Source organism: Onychostoma macrolepis, chromosome 07 (genome assembly GCF_012432095.1).
Source record: "Onychostoma macrolepis isolate SWU-2019 chromosome 07, ASM1243209v1, whole genome shotgun sequence".
NCBI classification, from domain to species: domain Eukaryota; kingdom Metazoa; phylum Chordata; class Actinopteri; order Cypriniformes; family Cyprinidae; genus Onychostoma; species Onychostoma macrolepis.
The window spans coordinates 2,369,583-2,381,627 of NC_081161.1; the positions used below are offsets into that span (position 1 = coordinate 2,369,583).

At 42.8% G+C, this 12,045-nt stretch overlaps 1 protein-coding gene across 1 annotated transcript in view; it reads right to left on the reverse strand.

The window, feature by feature from the left end:
- LOC131543574 (uncharacterized) overlaps positions 1-12,045 on the reverse strand; it is a 45,345-nt gene that overhangs the window by 12,712 nt on the left and 20,588 nt on the right. The window lies entirely within an intron of this gene.

The window sequence follows — 12,045 nt, forward strand, 5'->3', positions numbered from 1 at the left end:
TAGTTCTGGGCTGATTTCTCACCTTTCTTAGGATCATTGAGACCCCACGAGGTGAGATCTTGCATGGAGCCCCAGTCCGAGGGAGATTGACAGTCATGTTTAGCTTCTTCCATTTTCTAATGATTGCTCCAACAGTGGACCTTTTTCACCAAGCTGCTTGGCAATTTCCCGTAGCCCTTTCCAGCCTTGTGGAGGTGTACAATTTTGTCTCTAGTGTCTTTGGACAGCTCTTTGGTCTTGGCCATGTTAGTAGTTGGATTCTTACTGATTGTATGGGGTGGACAGGTGTCTTTATGCAGCTAACGACCTCAAACAGGTCCATCTAATTTAGGATAATAAATGGGGTGGAGGTGGACATTTTAAAGGCAGACTAACAGGTCTTTGAGGGTCGGAATTCTAGCTGATAGACAGGTGTTCAAATACTTATTTGCAGCTGTATCATACAAATAAATAGTTAAAAAATCATACATTGTGATTTCTGGATTTTTTTTTTTAGATTATGTCTCTCACAGTGGACATGCACCTACGATGACAATTTCAGACCCCTCCATGATTTCTAAGTGGGAGAACTTGCAAAATAGCAGGGTGTTCAAATACTTATTTTCCTCACTGTATATTCCAATTTTATCTACACTGCAGTCAATATTTAAAAGTCAGTATGTTGCAGAAATGTTGCAAAGCTCAGCTACCAGCGACTCTAGACTGAGAGATATTTGTGATGGATCTTTTTTTAAAAGTCACCCCCTGTTCTCAACTGAGAAGCAGACAATACAGATCCAGATGTTCTATGATGACTTTGAGGTCGCCAACCCTCTGGGTCCTAAGCGAGGTATTCATAAATTGGGTGGAGTATATTTTACTTTAAGAAACTTCTCTCCAAAATGGAATTCTTTTTGGCTAACATACACCTGTGCCTTATTTCATACTCAAGATGTTAAACGGTATGGTTTTAGTGAAATTTTGCTCCCATTGTTCGAGACATTAAAGTGTTAGAGAGTGATGGTATTGAGATTCCATTATACAATGGTTATGTTCGTGGCACTGTAGTACAGGTTACTGGTGATAACTTGGGTTTGCATAGTTTGTTTGGTCTGGTGGAGTCTTTTAGTGCAAGGTACTGTTGCAGGCTCTGTTTAGCGGAAAATGAGGACTTTCAGACAGAATTCTCTGAAGATTCTTCCAAAATAGTTTTGCGCACCAAAGATATACACACTGCTCACTGTCAAGAAATGGCTCGTAATCCATCCCTTCCATACGTTTTTGGTGTGAAAAGGACATGCATATTAAATTCATTGGAGTATTTTCACACAACAGAGAACTTCTCAGTTGATGTGATGCATGATGTGTTAGAAGGGGTGGGCCAGTACGAATTGAAGTTATTATTTCTGTATTTGAAGGAAAAACATGTTACATCAGCAGAAATACAGTCAAGAATACAAAGTTTTGATTATGGTTTCATGGAGAGAAACAACAGGCCTGTAGCTGTTAATTTAGTTGAAGGATCTAATGATCTGGGACTGAATGCTGTTCAGTCCTGGTGCTTACTTAGGAATGTTCCTCTTATCTTTGGAGATTTGGTAACTTCTACTGACCAACACTGGGGCCTGCTTCTTTTACTACTTCAAATAATAACCATTATATTCTCGCCCATGTTATCTCAAGATTTATGTGTATATTTAAAACATTTAATTGTGGATCACCACACACTGTTTAAGAAGTTGTATCCTCAGAAAAACCTTTTACCAAAGCACCATTTTCTTATCCACTATCCCCGCTGCATCCAGAAAATTGGACCTGTCCTTCATAGTTGGTGTATGAGGTATGAAGGGAAGCATAATTTTTTCAAAAAACAGCTTAAATCGTTTAAAAATATTACCAAAACGCTGGCAAAAAAGCATCAGCATCATATGGCATATAGTTGGCGAAGTTCAACAACTTTTAGTCGGTTAGACATTGGTCCAGGAAAAATGTTGTCTTTAAATATGGTAAAAGGAGGTTCTGGAATTGCTATGGCAATGCAAGTGCCCAGTAGCATTCAGGTTATGAAGGTTAATTGGGCTAAACATAATGGGTTTGTTTATCGCCCATACTTGGTTATCTGTGGGAAAGTTGAATCTGAAGTGCCCGTGTTTTATCAGATTGAGTCAGTTCTGATAATGTGTGAAAAACTGTTGCTACTCACAGTGCCCTTAGTTACAATAACTTTTCAAGAACATTTCCATGCATATGAGGTGATCAGATCAAAGAGGTTGATCTGAAAAGTTTTTTTTTTTTCATATCGACAACCTGCATTACCCTAGGCCTTTTGACATACAAATGTCATATGGAGGGAATGACACAACTCTCCTTGTCGTGCCATATTGCTTTCTCTGGTAAACATTTTTATGATGTTATACATGTTTCTGTCAGAGACAAGGCAATGGGTTTGCAATGTAAATTCACTGACATTGAAATGCTTGAAAAAAATTTGTACAATAAATTGTGAGTGCTGTGATCTAAAGTTATTGTGCTTGTTTTCATTTGATAGTTCTGTAATTCAGTAACACTGCATCTTATGATTTATATATATTTTTAAAACACTGTAGAGAAATGAAAAGTAAATATTACATAAATATTTTTTAAGTAAAATTGTAGTTAAATTAACTCTATACAGTGTAAGCATATTACTCTTAACAGTGTGATTAAACTACAGTGTTAAATACTTTTACACGTTTCATTGTTATTTTTTACACAATATTGAGTAGAATTAACTCTAAAAACTTGACACTGACCAAAGAGTAAATTTTACACTGATTTCGAGTGGGACCAAATGTTATCTGAAACAGAGTCAAATTCAACTCTATAGGAGTTAAATGAACACTTTGTTTTTACTGTGTAGGCTACCTAAAGCAAACATGAATTGCAAAGTCCTTTAATTTTTTACTGACACGCCTGTTCATTGAGTTTACTATTGTTCTTAATCAAATTATTTATTTTCTGAGTGATTATATAGAGAGAGGGAGAGAGAGAGATGGGCTACTTTGGCTTGGCTTGAGTTTGTGTGATTTTACTCTTCTGATTTTATTATCTGAGATCTCTTGCTTGTACAGTCAGCTCTGGTGCCTCTCTATCCTCTTTTCTGGACATAATGTTTCATCCTGGATTTATGACTGATCTGAAATCAACATTTTGCATTGGCTTAGAACTCTGTTCAGAACAATTCTGTACTCAGTTTCTTATAATCGTATAATCAATTAAATTAACTTAATTTCATATATGCTTAATAGTGTTTGTATTGTACTGTACATTATGCTCAGTTAGGTGCTTGAATATAAATGTTGTGAATCTGTTGTCTTTCATTGAACATGTAGAGAACACTTTGTCTGTAAATTCTAAGTTCATGACTCCTGCTTTTCATTTTACATATAGGCCTACTGGTCTCTTGCCAGACTACTTATGTTTCCGACCATAGAAAACATGTTATGAGCAGTGCATCAAAGCCAAACTCGAACACAGGAAGGCATTTTTCCACAATTTGTATGAGTGATAAAAATATAAACATGCCATACATGTGACATATAAGGTGACAAAGTGTTTGACAGGTGTTTACTAAAAGTGAACCATGCTGTAGGATCTTTCTTACTGCCTCATAGCTTCTTTTTCTAGTTTCTTTAGTCTAGTCTTTTTTATGAAAGTCCTGTGACAATCACTCAGCAGCCACAACTTTTTCATGACTGACATAGGCAGAACATATGATGCTGTGATGATGAATTATTACATATATGGCTAATATTGTAAAAGACAGTATACATCACTAACCTCATTTGCATCTTACACGAATATGATACCTCTCTCCCAAACATTAATTAGAATAGGAAAACCTTCAATATTTACTTTATTGCAGACTTCTTGAACTAAAAATATGACACAAAAGTCTGTCAGTTTCATAAATAATGAGTGTGGGCCTCTTTATATATATAACTTTGAATTATGCCAGTTATCTTAATTTCAGTGGTAACAACCTCACTAACATTTGGATTCAGCCTTTGTGACGATTTTAGATGACCCTGTGAAGAGATAACATCCCCTGCAAAAAACTTACGATCCCAACTCTGAATCAACATGCAAAACTGCAAAATTATCCTTATATTGTAATCATTATAATCACAATATGTAAATCATTGCCTAAACATGTTTGTGCTTAACTGAATGATGTTAACTACCCAGATCCAGCTGTTTCCAGTCCAGATGGTGGATCAGCACCTAGAGAAGACCACAACAGCTCTGAATGTCAGTGGAGACCATGTCAACTAGATGTGCCCTACAGACAGATCCCCTGCGAAGACCTTGTCACCTAGACAGCCATCAGCACAACTGAACTGTGTTGGACAAACACATCGCTGTATCAACGATGAACTGACTTTAACTGAGAAACTGACTGTTTACTATTGTCCTCATTTTAGAGCTGCTTTACGGCTAAATTGAACTTTGTTTGCATTATTGACACACTATTTCAGTATTTAACACTGTGTAGCTCCTTTGACACAATCCGTATTGTATAAAGCACTTTATAAATAAAGTTGACCTCCCTTGACTTGACAGACCTCTATAAAACTGTACGTTTCTGCAATATGATCATTACATCGACAGTCATTTCTGACATAGCAGATTTCTCTTCATAGTAAAAAAAAAAAAAAAAAAGCTGCTTTGAAGCTATGTATTGTTAAAAGTGTTTGTGTGTGTGTGGTTTTGCTTCAACACCTAACTATATACGTTTGTTGAACATTCCTTATTCAGGATAATTCACTGCATCTTATCTGTGTCACTAATTCGAAATTATATGCCTAATGCAAAACTATAGCTTGTTTATCACTCACTCTTTAGCAATATAAAAAAAGAAAGAAAATGAAATGCTTGACATTCCTTTGACCACAGCAATATTACTGCTCAAATTCATTTACACAAATTAAGTAATATTGTTGAACAGCCTACACAGGCGTTGCAAAGAAACAAAGTAAACACCTTATTTAATGCAATTACAATTGTCATTAGGAAAAAAAAATCTATTGAAACGAATGTAGCCTAAACAAATTAATCTGGGCGTGGTATGAGAAGCGACATGAAAACGCATTAAAACTTCCCTTAAACCGCGTCAGATACATTGGAACATTGACAGAGGAAACAACAGAGTCCAATAATGATGCAAACATTCACAAATAATGTGGAAAGCTTTGAAATCTGTTCCGTTGAAAATTCCCTGTGACGAATCTGTGGAGGTCCAACATCTGCTGGAAACTCAGGTAAAACTATTAGCGTGCACACGCACGTCCCCAGTTAACACGATCCCCAGTTGATCTATAACATCGGCATGAAACGGAAGTAGCGATTGTCTTTTTTTCTCTACTGTGACGTCTATCCGAGTGAAACAGAATCTGAAATGAGAGGGCGGGACTTGATTTCATCCTTCGAGAATTGATTGGATTATTGGAAGTTGGGGCATTGCTAACAAAATGGAGGCAGATCTGAATGCCAGTTTGCAGTTAGTTGTGGGGGGATTTCTCTCCACTGGATTCACCGCTGACACCCTAGCTCAGGGCTCCTCAAATCTGGACCTCGAGATCCACTTTCCTGCAGAGTTTAGCTCTAACCCTAATCAAACACACCTGAACATGCTAATCATTAGGCTTGTTTGAGATGAGCAAAATCTGTGCAGAACCGATCACCGGTGATCACCGCGAGATGCATGCCGGTTTGAAAAGTGTCTGAGTTACATCCGCCTTGCTCTGATGTCATGCTGAAGTGTGCCAAAAAACTCTCGCGACGGCGAGGCGGCTGTGTCGGATTGAGCAGTCGCACGCAGTTGCTCTCCACCGACTGCGCTGATCAAAAGCATGATGGGAAACGACTGACTGACGACACAGCTTAAAGCTCATTGGTTCAGACAACCGTGATGCTGCGTTCTCTTCTAAAATGTTTTATTTTTAAAATCTGATTTCATGCTATTATGTATTTAAATTGCACATGAATATTCCCAAACACTATGACAGTGTGATCTCTGTGTGAGATATGTGATTGTTGTCATATTTTCTATAAAAATCTAAAATACATGTTTGAATTAAAATAAAAATGGATGATATATACGCCTTTCGTATGAAATTAAATAGCAAGCACTTTGAGTGTCTTGTTCATCATATTTATATTCATATTAAAGCAACAGAACTGAAATTATATCATGTTTATCAGCAGCACAGCATATGAGTGAGAATAACGCGATATCTGCCTTTGATCTCGTAGGTATCTGTTCCACTTCGAGAGCTCAGAACTGTCCGTCTTGACTGCGCTTATTTCACTCCTCCCCTTACTGCAGCCGCCTACTCTCACCTTCATTTCTGGCGAGGCGAGGCGCATCTCAAACAAGCCTAATATCTTCAGGATCATCCGGCTGCACCTCGTCGCTCCATCCCACCGGCTCAGTTGGGCTCCTTCCTCCTGCCAGCTCCACCTTGGTCCTCAGTCGCTCGGGCTCCGCCGCAGATCTCCGGAGCTCCGCCTTCATCTCGGTCGCCAGAGCACTCGGTTCCACCTTGGCCCCCCGGATCCTCGGCATCCCCCTGGCTCGTCGGCTCTCCGTCTCCGCCTCGGGCTCCTCCACCACCTGCTCCGCCGCCATTGGTCGGCCCCCTGGAGTCGGCGGCCATTCCTCCTCCATGGCTCCTCCCTCCGTCGGCTCCACCGTGGGCCATCATCATGGCTGCGGCCTGGGTCCTGCCAGGCTCCTCCTGCTCCGGGTCCCTCCTGTCTCCTCCCTCCTTCGTCACTTCCCTGGTCTCTGTCAGCCGGCCCCCTCCCAGTTGTCCGTCCTCCTCCTGAGCCTCCGCCATGGCAAGGACGCACCTTCCGGGAGGGAGGAGTAATGTCACGCCCCTGGACTGTTTTTGTTGTGTTTTTGCTCCCCATGTGTTCTGTGACCCAGTTTTTCACCTGTCTGATTGTTAATTTGATTCCAGGTGTGTCTCCTTAGTTCCCTCGTTATCCTGTCTTTATAAGCCCCAGTCCATTCAGTTCATGTTTGTCAGTCTTTGAATGTCTTCCCTGCCTGTGACCTGTGTTCCCTGTTGGATTAATAACTCTCCTTTTGTGAATTCCTCGTCTCCTTGTTCCTGGTTCCCTCGCTCCCCGTGAAGTGTGACACATGCTGAATGTTGGCAATGGTTAGTGTGTGTGTGTGTGTGTGTGTTTTTATTTTATTTTTATTTTATTTTTTTTGGGGGGGTGGATGAGGTTGTAAATTGTACAATATTATTAGGGTTGTGTTTCTGTATTCTTTGTGGTTTGCATGTCTTGCTGCAAAACTAATTGCCCCTCGGGGGACTTGAATAAAGTTGAATTAATAAAATGATAAATTACCAGTCTGTAATGTAAAGCAGCCTAGTGGACTGTTTTTGTACAGGCAAAATAACTAGAAGCTAATGTCAAGTCAAGTTGAGCTTTATTGTCATTCCGCTACATGCGGGGGCATACAGTGGAACGAAATGTCGTGCCTCACAGGACCACGGTGCTACATAAATACAGGCATACAACAATGAAGTAAAACAATATAAACCTATACACAACTATCCTACTGATAGATTTTGACTATAAATATACTATCTATAAAAAGTACCTATACAAACTATACGAATGCTTCAGATAAATACTGTACATGTGCAAGGAGAAACATTTTGTTCAAGCAGCTGGCTGGGGAACAGTGCAGGATGATTTGTAGTGCATGAGCATGTAAACATACATATATTACTGAGTTCTTTTTGTGGGATTTGTGTACACACAGCAGTGTGTGTGAAAAGTGACTAGTGCGCATAGAGGAGGAGAGTGTGCTACTACAGGTGGTTTGTACAGGCCCACTCACCTGTGTGTAGCACACTTTGAATTGCACGTTACATGTTACAGGAGGTAGGGGGTTTGTATGGGGGTTCAGAGAGGGGCGGGGTGATTTGAGTTCAGGGCTCTCACAACCTGGGGAAAAAGCTGTTGAGCAGTCTGGCAGAGCGGGCTCTGATGCTCCGCACCGTCTTCCTGATGGTAGGAGCTGGAAGAGACTGTGGGAGGGTGTGTGGAGTCCTTCACGATACTGTTGGCTTTGCTGGAGCATCGTGTGAGGAAAATATCCAGGATGGAGGGGAGAGGGGCACCGATGATCCTTGCAGCTGTGTTCACTGTCCGCTGGAGGGTCTTGCGGTCTGCTGCGGTACAGTTCCCGTACCAGACAGTGATGCAGCTGGTCAGCACACTCTCAATGTTGCCCCTGTAGAAAGTGGTGAGGATGGGTGGAGGGAGACTTGCTCTTTTCAGCCGGCGGAGGAAGTGTAGGCGCTGTTGTGCCTTCTTGGAGAGTGACATAGTGTTGGTGGTCCAGGTGAGATCCTCTGTGATGTGCACCCCCAGGAATTTAGTGCTGCTGACTCTCTCCACAGTCGAGCTGTCGATGGTCAGTGGGGGGTGATCACCGGAGTTTCTCCTGAAGTCCATCACAACCTCCTTTGTCTTACTCCCATTGAGGGACAGGTTGTTAGTGCCACACCATTCAGCCAGCTGTGCCACTTCCTCTCTGTAGTGCTTTTCATCGTTGTTGCTGATGAGACCTACCACTGTTGTGTCATCAGCGAACTTGATGATGTGGTTGGAGCTGGACTTGGCAGTGCAGTCGTGGGTCAGCAGCGTGAAGAGCAGCGGGCTGAGCACACAGCCTTGTGGGGCACCTGTGTTCAGTGTGGTAGTGCTCGAGGTGTTGTGGCTGACACGGACTGACTGAGGTCTTCCGGTTAGAAAGTCCAGGATCCAATTACAGAGGGAATTGTTAAGGCCCAGCAGGTTGAGTTTATTTATGAGCTGTTGTGGGATTATTGTGTTGAATGCTGAGCTGAAGTCAATGAACAGCATTCTAACGTAGGAGTCTTTATTTACTAGGTGGGTAAGAGCCAGGTGGAGGGTGGAGGAAATTGCATCGTCTGTAGAGCGGTTCGGACGGTATGCAAACTGGAGCGGATCGAGTGTGTTGGGGAGGCTGGTTTTGATGTTGTGCATGACTAACCTCTCAAAGCACTTCATTATGATTGGAGTCAGTGCTATGGGACGGTAGTCATTTAGACAGGACACAGGTGATTTCTTTGGTACCGGTATGATTGTTGTGGATTTGAAACATGTGGGGACGACTGCCTGGCTCAGCGAGGTGTTGAAGATATCTGTTAGGACATCTGTCAGCTGTACAGCACAGTCTTTCAGTACACGGCCAGGTATGTTGTCGGGACCCGCAGCCTTGCGTGGGTTGATCCTAGATAGGGACTTCCTTACATCGGCTGGAGATAGACAGAGTGCCTGGTCATTGGGAGGTGTGGGCAGTTTTTGTGCAGGTGTGTCATTCTGCATTTCAAACCGTGAGTAAAAGTGGTTGAGTGCATCTGGGAGGGATGTGTCCTCATCACAGGCCTGTGGCGGGGGCTTGTAGTCTGTGATGGTCTGAATAGCTTGCCACAGGCTCCGTGTGTCACTGCTGTCTGTGAAGTGATTGTTGATTTTTTGAGCATATGACCGTTTTGCATTTTTGATGCTGCGGGACAGATTGGCTCTTGCTGTTTTGAGGGCTGCTTTATCTCCTGATCTGAATGCTTCATCTCTGGACTTTAGCAGCCCACGAACCTCTGCTGTCATCCATGGCTTCTGGTCGGCGCGTGTGGTGATGGTCTTGGTGACTGTCACATCATCAGTGCACTTTTTGATGTAAGCAGTCACAGTTTCGGTGTACTCCTGCAGGTCTGTGTGGTTGTTGTAGGTGGCCGCCTCTTTAAACATGTTCCAGTCTGTGTCCTGGAAGCAGTCCTGCAGTGCTGAGGTGGCATTGTCTGGCCATACCTTGATCTGTTTGTGAACCGGTTTGGCCAGTTTCAGAAGTGGTCTATATGCTGGGATTAGCATAACAGAGATGTGGTCCGAGTACCCGAGGTGGGGGCGGGGTTCAGCTTTGTATGCGCTCTTAACTGTTGTGTAAACAAAGTCCAGTGTGTTATTTCCCCTTGTTGCAAAGTTCACATGTTGGTAGAACTTTGGCAAAACTGTCTTTAAGTTTGCGTGGTTGAAGTCACCGGCTATGATGGAAAAAGCCGTCGGAGTTATTTGTTTGTTGTTCGCTGATGGCGCTGTACAGCTCATGGCGCGTCCTGCGTTTGCGCATGGGGATGTATACCGCGACAATAACAATGGCCGTGAACTCCGCGGCAGATAGAACGGTCGACACTTCACAAACATAAACTCCACCAGCGATGAACAGTGTTTTGTCACTACCCCAGCATTGTTACACCATTCTTTGTTGACGACACACAAGCCACCGCCATGAGTCTTACCAGACAGTGATGAATCTCTGTCCGCGGTAGCAAGTTAGTCCGTGCAGCTGAATGGCGGAGTCCGGGATGTTGTCGTTCAGCCATGTTTCAGTGAAAACAAACACACAACAATCCCTTGTCTCATGCTGTGTAGATCGACTGAGTTGAATTAAGTCCAGTTTGTTTTCCAGAGAGCGAACGTTTGAGAGCATGAGTGTTGGAAGAGCCGGTCTTGTGGGGTTTTCCCTCAGCCTAGCTCAGATACCTCCGCGCTGGCGCTTCCGTCCTCTCTCACACCGCCATGACGCCGCCTTGTGCGGGTAGCGACAGTAGGCGAGGCCGCGGTCTCGAGGTCCGGTTTCAGCAGTAAACAGAGGCCTCGTAGCTTCTCAGTAGCCGCCGGCGAGAGTTGGTCTTTGTATGCGTTGCCGATACCCAAAAGTCTTTGGTGAACATATATGAGTTTAGGAGTGATTTCCTTATGAACTAGCGGTAAATTTACACTATTTGGAGACGAACAGACGACATTAAAAGACAAAAAAGCACCGTCTTTGGGACCTGGAGCAGCCGCTGCGTCTGATCACGCCGCCATCTTGGATTCATAATGTCACAGGAAGCCTTGCAGAAGTTTGAAATGGCTGTGCGCCCACAGTACATAACAGGGTGCTTATGACAAAAATATTTATGGCTTTGACCTTTCCCCTCCCCACGCGGCCCACCAACGTCGTGTTGACCCCGTGACCGTTAATGGTATCCAGATGTGGGAATAGGCATGCTCATCTGGGGGTATAGAGTTTAGCTCCAACCCTGATCAAACTCACTTACCTGTGATTTTCTAATGATCTTGAAGACACTGATTAGCATGCTCGGGTGTGTTTGATTAGGGTTAGAGCTAAACTCTGCAGGAAAGTGGATCTCGCAAGTCAGATTTGAGTATCCCTGCTCTAGGCTGTAAATCGCCATTGCTGAAACATGTTGTTTTGTTTAGGAGACAAGTATACATGGTACTGAAGAGTGGTGTAGAGGAATTGAATATTGTTCTGAAGTTTAGGATCGACAGGTTTGATTATGTGATTTTTGCATCAACTGAAAACTTGAAGTGTTTTGGATGCGGCAAGGATGGACATTTAATGGGTTCATGTCCAGAAAAAGAAATTCAAAATAATGGTACTGTGGAAAGGGCTGAGGAAGAAAATAACACCGAACAATTTATTGTGAGTGAAAAAAATGCAGAATATTGATGCAACTAAGGAAATTGGGGCTTGTGGAGAATCTTACAGTGCTGATGACATATCAGGTTCAGACAGTGAGAGAGAATCTTCTGATTCATTCACTAATGTGAATATGAAGAAAGATTTTAGTGGCTATAGTTTGGAGAAAGTGAGAAGCTTTCTACAGTCTACTAAGGGGAAGCGGAATGTTGAAGTCACACACTTCCATTTACTCACCACCAGATGTCATCTTTACTTTACATTGACTCTCACACCACACAGACTTTTACATGTCACTCCGGACTTCAGTTCCCACAATCCATTGCATTCGTTACATGCACTCAGGTGCAGCCAGTCACACACTTTACATAAGCCATGGACTTCCTCTCTTTCACTGCCGAGTATTGTATGCACTTATCGCTGCCCTAGCTTTAGCTACCTTCCAGAGCCTTTTGTAGTTTTCCTAGTCTTGCCTTGCCTGT